Here is a 12,169-nt window from a genome sequence, read left to right on the forward strand (position 1 = left end):
TAAAGCATAATACCACAAATTTAAGAAGTACCATTAGGGATTACATTATCGGAGTTTCAGAAATAATAACCATAAATTTTAATGCAGCGGAAATAACTAACGGAGAAAACCCGAGTAACATGGCGAAGCCTGGCCACGCTACTCCTCCTGGTCCTCTCCTGCGGAAGCAGTAACCCACTCGACCATCTATCCCGGTGGCAGGGATGGAGGCTAAGTCACACCATCAACCAATCATCCTAAGGAGTACCTGCAAAAATTGTGCCACAAGCAAGGCTGAGTATACTAATACTCAGCTAGACTTACCCGGTGTGAGGAGTCTACTCCTCTACCTCTAGACATGCAGCTGTTTGGCTGAGGGGTTTGGTTTGTCAAAAGCACTAGCTGAGTCTAAAAACAAATTTTAGCTTTTCAAGTTTTAGTGTAATCTTTTAGACTAGATGAATACCTAGCTATTCATACATGATATCAAACATTATTGCAATCAACATCTTTTGCCAGTCACCTCATTTCCACTTATTACTCAATGTAGCAGCATGGATCAAGCAGTCTCATTAGCTGCGAGAAGCAGACGATTCGAATCGAGTTTTTAAACCTTGCAAGGTAAACCTAAACACACGACATGCAGGGGCACTCCGTCCCCACACAAATCAACCTTCCCCATCAATTCCCCGTCAGCAGAACAGGGCTCACCGCCTTGGCGTACAATGCCTCACTGACCCCGACTGGCCGTCGTGCAGTGACCGCACTTGTACCCACCATAACCGGAATGGGAGACCTCGTCTCAGGTCGCGTGAGGGGCAAAGTCTACTGCCAGGTTCAATCAGGTACTAGGCTTACCGATTTACCATATTTCTCGGTATGTGTTTAGTACGTTCAAACGCTTGACACACGGTACCACACCTTAATCCTTATTCCCATTTTTACCTTGTAAACAACCAATCCCCATGGATTGTTGTCCACCAACTAGTATCATGACAATGTGAAAGTGGGTACAATCAATTTCCTGATCTCGCGCGAGTGCTAGAAAAATCACTCGTCTTCTACCGAGATCCTAATTAATAAAGCAGCTACTCGACCTAGCATACTAGTATCCATCTCAAAGGGAATCCTGAGTTCATGCAACTAGGGTTTCATTCAACTCCTACACTTAAGTGCACGGTACAAGCCTACAAACATTAAGTGCAGTAAAATAGCATATATAACGGTTATGCATAAACCGGGGCTTGCCTTTAATTTAACACTTAAGTAGTGTTTGCTGGGGAGGGTACTCGCTCGGCGAGTATCCACTGGTTAAGTCCATTCTTCAGGTCGTCCACCAACTGCGTCTTGTGGTTGGCACCACATCACTGGCTCGATCATCATCTCTCGGTCCTATATGAGGTGCAAGATGCATATGTATGAATATAATGAAATAGCACAAGATATTTTAAGTACACGCTAGCGAATTAAACACCAAGTAGCGAGACATCCCAAGCAACCACACACACTAGCGTTAGCTAACTACCTATCATCGAGCGCACAACGTTAACACCACTAAAAGACGACAAACATTTCGTATACTTACGCAACACAAATATGACCCCATAAGTACAAGCATTTATTTAATTTTGCTACGGCCTTTCATTAGTTCTTCTATTTATCACACAAAAACATCCAACACAAGTTTAACCGATGACATAGGCATCAATGGCTATGGAAATTCTATATCACAATCAACTAAAGAAGAACATATAAAACAAGACACACATATCATCTCTAGCTTAACCATGGCAAGTCTACATTACTTAAGAGCAAACCAAATATTTTTAGCGACAAGGGTGAACTAAACAATCAAAAGCGCACTAGCAGAATTTTTGGGCAGCAATACAGCAGTCACTTGTTTCAGTCATAACTCACAAGATATTTAACCAAAAATAGTAAACTAGGACTTTCTAGAAAGCTTGAAAAGTGCTTTACAACTTTGGTATTGTCATCACAGCATTATTAAACACTTAGCAAGGTCAAAAGGTGTTAACACAACAGCGCTGTCCAGATTTGGACAGATTCAGACTTGCAACTTCAAAAATTCACAACTGAAGATTCAGGCATCCAAACAAATTGATCCTAGACTTTTTGGAAAGCTAATTAAATGTTCTACAAATTATTTATAAACATTCCAAGGTGATTCAATATTTAACTAAGGATAAACATCACTAAAAGACTTTGCTGTCCAGAACTGGACAGATTCAGTCTTTATATTTGAAACATTCATAACTTAAGCTTCAGACCACCAAAAAGAGTGATCTAAGACTTTTTGGAAAGCTCAGCAAAAGCACTATATAACTTTTATAATCACCAAGAATTGATTCTATGTTGAACTGAATCAAACAATTCAGTTTTCGAAATCTGTTCTGTCAGTGGACAGAACACAACAACCAAGTTGTAAAATTCATAACTCTTAAACCGTCAGGCCTTTAGTTATGAAATTTTAACACAAGTAAGATAATAAAAGCATCTACAACTTTCTTATAATCTACAAGGACTGATTCAAACATTGACTTAAGCAAACAGTACAGTCTCTGAAATCTGTACAGAAATTGGACAGATTCAGTTACTGAATTTGTAAAAAGCATAACTCCTAAACTGTCAGACCTATGGCTGTCAAATTTTAACACAAGTAAGATAATAGAGTTATCTACAACTTTCTTGTGACCACCAATAACTTATTTCAACATTAACTTAAGCAACCATTGCAATTTCTGAAATCTGTTCAGAAATTCGACAGATTCAGGTGTTGGGCTTGTGAAAAGCACAACTCTTAAACGATCAGGTTTATGGCTGTCAAATTTTTGTATAAGCAATATAATCATGTTATATACAACTCTTCTATATGACCTTTCTACAGAAAACATTATTTGGTTTATCAAACAAACAGCACAACGAAAACAATGTGTGCAGTCCAAAACAGCAATCAATAAATTTTCAGCTCCTATATAATTCAAGAATTTGTCGTGTTCTAGAGACTTGAATTGCTCTAACACTTTACCATGTATTAGAGTTGAAATAATCATTTGAGGACCAACAAGTCGACTTACTAATTTTTATCCAAGTCATTTCGTGCGCTAGAGTTACCACATAATTAACAAACGTATTCACCAAATAAAGCATTTCGACACGCATGTCCGACATCACACAAAACTACGATGAAGTACTACTAATATTTATCTTTAGGACACCATGACATAACCATTAAATCTCTAATTAGTTTTAAGGTGTAACTCAAGCATTCCATGAAACATGCATGATTTTGTTTTCTCCTAATTTTTCACTAACTCTTGTAATTATAAAAGGGGTGTTATTTTAGCACCATATGAAACTATCTAATTTGGGGCTGGAATTTTTTATGAGGCATAGGTAATAACAATTTATGACTAATGTATAAATTTCACATGCCCAGGTTTTATATTTTATTTAATACAAAAATAATAAATTGTCAATGCAATAAAGCATGTGAGAGCAAGTTAAATCTAAAACTAATTATTTTCTGTAGATGCATTACCATATTGAGTTTTCTTAGGCTAATATAATACCATGCAAGGACAGTAGAACACTATTTTCCATTTTTTCATCTATACATTATTTTTAAATCATTTAAAACTACTTAAGGTGTATTAAACAAGTTAAATCACTAACTTAATCATACATGCACAAAAATTCATGATATATTTACCAGTCACCAAGCATCACACCAAGAGTCTACTGTAAAAATTTGAATCCATTTGGAGCACTAGAGCTACAGATCTAAAAATAACAAGAAAAACAACCATCTTTTTCCTATTTAACATGTTTAAATTAACACACCAAGAAAACAGTGAACAACCTACAAGTTTTATATTTTTCTTAGATGGATTATGACAACATCTAACTAACAAAACAAGTTTGATCATTTTTGGATTTTTATAATGAAAACTATGGAGAGAAGCAAGTTCGTTTATTCTCTAAACCTCTCTTTAAGATTTAATTTGCACAGACAAAAACGTCTACTAAAATAGGTCATATTATAGATCTAATAGGTAGGACATTCCATATGAAAGCTAACAAAACAAGTCTTACTATTTTAGGAGCTCCCAAACTCAAGTTATAGATTTTAGAAGAAAGTGCAAGATTCTGAAATTTCAGCACACAAGTTCTTGACCCGGAGCTCACCTACATCTTACTGCCGTAGAGGAGGGGGAGACGCCATGGGAGAGCTTGCCAAGGTGAGAGTGGAGCTTGGGAGGGCTGGTCGCCAGCTCCAAGGGAGGAGGGGCTGCTGCTGCATGGGGAGCTAGAGAGAGGGAGATAGAGAGAGAGGGAGGGAGTAGGGAGAGTGGCGTGGGGAGAGGGAGGGAGAGGAAATGGCTGGTTGGAGAGGGGGCATGGGGGATTTAAAGGAGAAGAAAAGGGGCTGGTTTGATTGCTTAGAAGTGAAGCAAGGGGTTGCTTACAAGAGAAGCAAGGGGTTGCTTACAAGAGAAGCAAAGGTTGCTTAGATGACAAGCAAAATATGTTGCTTATAGGAGAAGAAAGGAGGTTCCTTCTAGGCTAAGTAAATTGTTCAAAGGGAGAAAAATCTCCCTTGGGATTTGCCGGTGTGGAGAACAGGGAGAACCGGCGTCTGGCGAACGAGAGTCCGAGGAATGAGAAAAAAATAGTTAGTCCAAGAATTTAATTTTTCAGTGTCGCTCGGAAAATTTGTCCACGTACGATTAGGAAATCAAAATGAATTGAGACTGACTAGCTTTCGGATCTATGATTAATAGAGACAAATCGCGACATTTAAAAATCATCGCCGATGTTGATTTTTGAAATCAGATCGGACCGAGAGGGATTAAGCCAAGTCGAATAAGAATTTATTTGAGGACAACGCATTGGAGATTCCACTTTGAAATTTTCTCGCGCACTATTTTAGAAACAATGTTTCTCTCAAACTTTTGATCGGCTTTGGATTTTTAGTCGGAGAAGGCGAATCATGACATTTTAAAAAGCACTGTCGATGCGGGTTTTTGAGTTCGATTCGGACATAGAGATATTTGGCCGAGTCGGATAAAATTGATTAGAGGACGACATATCGAGTATTCCATTTGCGAGTACGGATCCGAATAAAATAGTCGGACATCGATCGAGGTTCGGGGAATCGGACTCTGACACAGCTCGACTAGCAACTGTCGAGCGCTTGATTAAATGAGCTTCATATGAGATTTATAATTTGAGATGGATTATCGAGTTCGTATTCGTGCCAAGAATTAAAAGTTTTAACAGGCTCCAAATTCGGCCTTCTGTGAGACTGAATAACTCCGAATTTGGTGAAACGCGAATGAATAAGCTAGATAATCAGAGACATACGCGAGCGAGAAATAGAAATTTTCACTGAGCATCCGAGATTAGGATAAATCTCCCGATATAACGCGAAATAGACACCTGGGGTGTCACAGCCTTCCCCCCTTAAAAAGAATCTCGTCCCGAGATTCGAATAAGGATATTTAAGGGTGGAGAAGCATGTAACTCCCAGACTGAAGATAGATGCAAATTCATGAGAGGGTATCTGACAAGATACTGAAGACAGATTTGGTTAGAATATCGCGACATATCGAGACAAAATGCAGCGATCATTCTGAGAGTGTCCACAAAAGATAGCACATCAGTGTAGTCTTATAATGGACCACAACTATTAACCGTGATACCAGTGCGTGCCGAGCAGCTCAACCATGTGTGCACCATAGTAGGCTCTCGGTTTCGTCGCAGCACCATCAGTCGTTAGTCATGACACCCTTACCAAACATAACCAATGAAAAAATTCATGTGGCTTAAATTAGATGCAACCCATGAGAATATGGCTTAGAAAATGTGACTGAAGTTGGGGCAAAGATTGTTGGCAAAAGAGCCTCACATGAGAATTTTCTTCAACTCAGAGAACTATTTTTTTGATCATCACAGGGATTATCAGCCAAAGATTGATACGATATTCAATATGAAGAGGAACCAACCATGAGATCGAGATGGACAACTTGCTGAGACATGAGAGAACTAAAGACAAAAGCAAAATCCATTGAACCGAATGGGTACACTGTTGGTAGATAAAAATTGATAAAACAGTGTCATGATCCTCGAAGAATGAGTATGAGAATGACCAGAATTGAGAGATTTTGGTATATCAACATCTGATACTTGAGAACGAGTTAGAGCAGATATCCAGATAATAGGGTAGGATCAATAGGGGATCCGGAGATTTGGATGATAAGGTCACAACATGATTCACAAGGAAAAGATTACCAGATCCAGGTGAAAGGAGAGGTAGTCAGATGAGATTGATTAGGATGGGCATTAGAAAGGTTATGAAGATTTGGGACATGATCTATGGAAAGAAACATGACCTTGATAGGGTTTGCGCAACTAGACACCAACGATTTTTTTTTGACGCAACAAGTGCACAAGGAGACTGGGGTAGTCTAGCGGTCAAGCTATGGGCATCTATAGGTTGTGCAGGTTTAATTTCAAGGGTAAAACACTCAAGGGCTAGAAAATACCAACACCAGCAGAATTTTATTTTAAAGAGGTTTCACTTGCTAAACTCAAGGTTGTTTGGACGGGGGGTCTTTTTCATGAGCAGAACAAACAACACTTTTTTTTTTGCAACAAGGGTTGAACAATTACCCTACCACCTAGATAGCCAGACAAGAGAAACACATATCACAACATAACAAGACATAACCATTTGACACGAGATAAGGCATTTCTAACATAGCAGTACATCACATTATTCACAAGTTTTTATTATTGGAATAAAGGTAAGAGAAGCGTGTTGATGCACAAGAGACAATGATGCGACAATCAGGATGCATGCTCATTCTAGTCGTCTTCTCAGACCTGACTAATTTTCGGGTGCTTCTACAGCATCCTTATTAATAGTAGTAGTAGCCTCTATGGCCTATACACATAGCCACCTAGCTACCCATCTATTTCCTAAGGTTTCACGTCCTAGGTCTATCCTTATCGTCCTGACAACTATCCAACTTGGTTTCTAAGCAAGTTTTACTTTTAAAAAGTTGGTATTTATGACTTATTGACTTCTCTGTAATGGTATTCGCTCCGATACCAGCTGTGGCGGAACCGCCCGAATTATTCCAACTTAAGTGCCTAAGTCCCGCCTTAGAGGCTAGACCACACTTAAATAGGAATAAACCATCAGTCCCTCGGATCTAGTCCGATAAAGCCACTTAACCAGGATCGAATACCATTAGCTCACTCGAAGGTGAGGCACAGAGAAATACAATAAAGCATAATACCACAAATTTAAGAAGTACCATTAGGGATTACATTATCGGAGTTTCAGAAATAATAACCATAAATTTTAATGCAGCGGAAATAACTAACGGAGAAAACCCGAGTAACATGGCGAAGCCTGGCCACGCTACTCCTCCTGGTCCTCTCCTGCGGAAGCAGTAACCCACTCGACCATCTATCCCGGTGGCAGGGATGGAGGCTAAGTCACACCATCAACCAATCATCCTAAGGAGTACCTGCAAAAATTGTGCCACAAGCAAGGCTGAGTATACTAATACTCAGCTAGACTTACCCGGTGTGAGGAGTCTACTCCTCTACCTCTAGACATGCAGCTGTTTGGCTGAGGGGTTTGGTTTGTCAAAAGCACTAGCTGAGTCTAAAAACAAATTTTAGCTTTTCAAGTTTTAGTGTAATCTTTTAGACTAGATGAATACCTAGCTATTCATACATGATATCAAACATTATTGCAATCAACATCTTTTGCCAGTCACCTCATTTCCACTTATTACTCAATGTAGCAGCATGGATCAAGCAGTCTCATTAGCTGCGAGAAGCAGACGATTCGAATCGAGTTTTTAAACCTTGCAAGGTAAACCTAAACACACGACATGCAGGGGCACTCCGTCCCCACACACATCAACCTTCCCCATCAATTCCCCGTCAGCAGAACAGGGCTCACCGCCTTGGCGTACAATGCCTCACTGACCCCGACTGGCCGTCGTGCAGTGACCGCACTTGTACCCACCATAACCGGAATGGGAGACCTCGTCTCAAGTCGCGTGAGGGGCAAAGTCTACTGCCAGGTTCAATCAGGTACTAGGCTTACCGATTTACCATATTTCTCGGTATGTGTTTAGTACGTTCAAACGCTTGACACACGGTACCACACCTTAATCCTTATTCCCATTTTTACCTTGTAAACAACCAATCCCCATGGATTGTTGTCCACCAACTAGTATCATGACAATGTGAAAGTGGGTACAATCAATTTCCTGATCTCGCGCGAGTGCTAGAAAAATCACTCGTCTTCTACCGAGATCCTAATTAATAAAGCAGCTACTCGACCTAGCATACTAGTATCCATCTCAAAGGGAATCCTGAGTTCATGCAACTAGGGTTTCATTCAACTCCTACACTTAAGTGCACGGTACAAGCCTACAAACATTAAGTGCAGTAAAATAGCATATATAACGGTTATGCATAAACCGGGGCTTGCCTTTAATTTAACAATTAAGTAGTGTTTGCTGGGGAGGGTACTCGCTCGGCGAGTATCCACTGGTTAAGTCCATTCTTCAGGTCGTCCACCAACTGCGTCTTGTGGTTGGCACCACATCACTGGCTCGATCATCATCTCTCGGTCCTATATGAGGTGCAAGATGCATATGTATGAATATAATGAAATAGCACAAGATATTTTAAGTACACGCTAGCGAATTAAACACCAAGTAGCGAGACATCCCAAGCAACCACACACACTAGCGTTAGCTAACTACCTATCATCGAGCGCACAACGTTAACACCACTAAAAGACGACAAACATTTCGTATACTTACGCAACACAAATATGACCCCATAAGTACAAGCATTTATTTAATTTTGCTACGGCCTTTCATTAGTTCTTCTATTTATCACACAAAAACATCCAACACAAGTTTAACCGATGACATAGGCATCAATGGCTATGGAAATTCTATATCACAATCAACTAAAGAAGAACATATAAAACAAGACACACATATCATCTCTAGCTTAACCATGGCAAGTCTACATTACTTAAGAGCAAACCAAATATTTTTAGCGACAAGGGTGAACTAAACAATCAAAAGCGCACTAGCAGAATTTTTGGGCAGCAATACAGCAGTCACTTGTTTCAGTCATAACTCACAAGATATTTAACCAAAAATAGTAAACTAGGACTTTCTAGAAAGCTTGAAAAGTGCTTTACAACTTTGGTATTGTCATCACAGCATTATTAAACACTTAGCAAGGTCAAAAGGTGTTAACACAACAGCGCTGTCCAGATTTGGACAGATTCAGACTTGCAACTTCAAAAATTCACAACTGAAGATTCAGGCATCCAAACAAATTGATCCTAGACTTTTTGGAAAGCTAATTAAATGTTCTACAAATTATTTATAAACATTCCAAGGTGATTCAATATTTAACTAAGGATAAACATCACTAAAAGACTTTGCTGTCCAGAACTGGACAGATTCAGTCTTTATATTTGAAACATTCATAACTTAAGCTTCAGACCACCAAAAAGAGTGATCTAAGACTTTTTGGAAAGCTCAGCAAAAGCACTATATAACTTTTATAATCACCAAGAATTGATTCTATGTTGAACTGAATCAAACAATTCAGTTTTCGAAATCTGTTCTGTCAGTGGACAGAACACAACAACCAAGTTGTAAAATTCATAACTCTTAAACCGTCAGGCCTTTAGTTATGAAATTTTAACACAAGTAAGATAATAAAAGCATCTACAACTTTCTTATAATCTACAAGGACTGATTCAAACATTGACGTAAGCAAACAGTACAGTCTCTGAAATCTGTACAGAAATTGGACAGATTCAGTTACTGAATTTGTAAAAAGCATAACTCCTAAACTGTCAGACCTATGGCTGTCAAATTTTAACACAAGTAAGATAATAGAGTTATCTACAACTTTCTTGTGACCACCAATAACTTATTTCAACATTAACTTAAGCAACCATTGCAATTTCTGAAATCTGTTCAGAAATTCGACAGATTCAGGTGTTGGGCTTGTGAAAAGCACAACTCTTAAACGATCAGGTTTATGGCTGTCAAATTTTTGTATAAGCAATATAATCATGTTATATACAACTCTTCTATATGACCTTTCTACAGAAAACATTATTTGGTTTATCAAACAAACAGCACAACGAAAACAATGTGTGCAGTCCAAAACAGCAATCAATAAATTTTCAGCTCCTATATAATTCAAGAATTTGTCGTGTTCTAGAGACTTGAATTGCTCTAACACTTTACCATGTATTAGAGTTGAAATAATCATTTGAGGACCAACAAGTCGACTTACTAATTTTTATCCAAGTCATTTCGTGCGCTAGAGTTACCACATAATTAACAAACGTATTCACCAAATAAAGCATTTCGACACGCATGTCCGACATCACACAAAACTACGATGAAGTACTACTAATATTTATCTTTAGGACACCATGACATAACCATTAAATCTCTAATTAGTTTTAAGGTGTAACTCAAGCATTCCATGAAACATGCATGATTTTGTTTTCTCCTAATTTTTCACTAACTCTTGTAATTATAAAAGGGGTGTTATTTTAGCACCATATGAAACTATCTAATTTGGGGCTGGAATTTTTTATGAGGCATAGGTAATAACAATTTATGACTAATGTATAAATTTCACATGCCTAGGTTTTATATTTTATTTAATACAAAAATAATAAATTGTCAATGCAATAAAGCATGTGAGAGCAAGTTAAATCTAAAACTAATTATTTTCCGTAGATGCATTACCATATTGAGTTTTATTAGGCTAATATAATACCATGCAAGGACAGTAGAACACTATTTTCCATTTTTTCATCTATACATTATTTTTAAATCATTTAAAACTACTTAAGGTGTATTAAACAAGTTAAATCACTAACTTAATCATACATGCACAAAAATTCATGATATATTTACCAGTCACCAAGCATCACACCAAGAGTCTACTGTAAAAATTTGAATCCATTTGGAGCACTAGAGCTACAGATCTAAAAATAACAAGAAAAACAACCATCTTTTTCCTATTTAACATGTTTAAATTAACACACCAAGAAAACAGTGAACAACCTACAAGTTTTATATTTTTCTTAGATGGATTATGACAACATCTAACTAACAAAACAAGTTTGATCATTTTTGGATTTTTATAATGAAAACTATGGAGAGAAGCAAGTTCGTTTATTCTCTAAACCTCTCTTTAAGATTTAATTTGCACAGACAAAAACGTCTACTAAAATAGGTCATATTATAGATCTAATAGGTAGGACATTCCATATGAAAGATAACAAAACAAGTCTTACTATTTTAGGAGCTCCCAAACTCAAGTTATAGATTTTAGAAGAAAGTGCAAGATTCTGAAATTTCAGCACACAAGTTCTTGACCCGGAGCTCACCTACATCTTACTGCCGTAGAGGAGGGGGAGACGCCATGGGAGAGCTTGCCAAGGTGAGAGTGGAGCTTGGGAGGGCTGGTCGCCAGCTCCAAGGGAGGAGGGGCTGCTGCTGCATGGGGAGCTAGAGAGAGGGAGATAGAGAGAGAGGGAGGGAGTAGGGAGAGTGGCGTGGGGAGAGGGAGGGAGAGGAAATGGCTGGTTGGAGAGGGGGCATGGGGGATTTAAAGGAGAAGAAAAGGGGCTGGTTTGATTGCTTAGAAGTGAAGCAAGGGGTTGCTTACAAGAGAAGCAAGGGGTTGCTTACAAGAGAAGCAAAGGTTGCTTAGATGACAAGCAAAATATGTTGCTTATAGGAGAAGAAAGGGGGTTCCTTCTAGGCTAAGTAAATTGTTCAAAGGGAGAAAAATCTCCCTTGGGATTTACCGGTGTGGAGAACAGGGAGAACCGGCGTCTGGCGAACGAGAGTCCGAGGAATGAGAAAAAAATAGTTAGTCCAAGAATTTAATTTTTCAGTGTCGCTCGGAAAATTTGTCCACGTACGATTAGGAAATCAAAATGAATTGAGACTGACTAGCTTTCGGATCTATGATTAATAGAGACAAATCGCGACATTTAAAAATCATCGCCGATGTTGATTTTTGAAATCAGATCGGACCGAGAGGGATTAAGCCAAGTCGAATAAGAATTTATTTG

At 38.5% G+C, this 12,169-nt stretch overlaps 1 long non-coding RNA gene across 1 annotated transcript; it reads right to left on the reverse strand.

Annotated features, from left to right (window-relative positions):
- LOC118476917 (uncharacterized) lies at window positions 1-11,901 on the reverse strand. Its single transcript, XR_004857755.1, has 3 exons — window positions 11,477-11,901; window positions 4,186-8,662; window positions 1-1,371 (listed from the first exon to the last, which is right to left on the reverse strand). It is a non-coding gene; the product is annotated as an uncharacterized lncRNA (long non-coding RNA).
- Window positions 11,902-12,169: the final 268 nt, after the last annotated feature.

The sequence above is a fragment of the Zea mays genome, chromosome 4 (assembly GCF_902167145.1).
Source record: "Zea mays cultivar B73 chromosome 4, Zm-B73-REFERENCE-NAM-5.0, whole genome shotgun sequence".
Lineage (NCBI taxonomy): Eukaryota > Viridiplantae > Streptophyta > Magnoliopsida > Poales > Poaceae > Zea > Zea mays.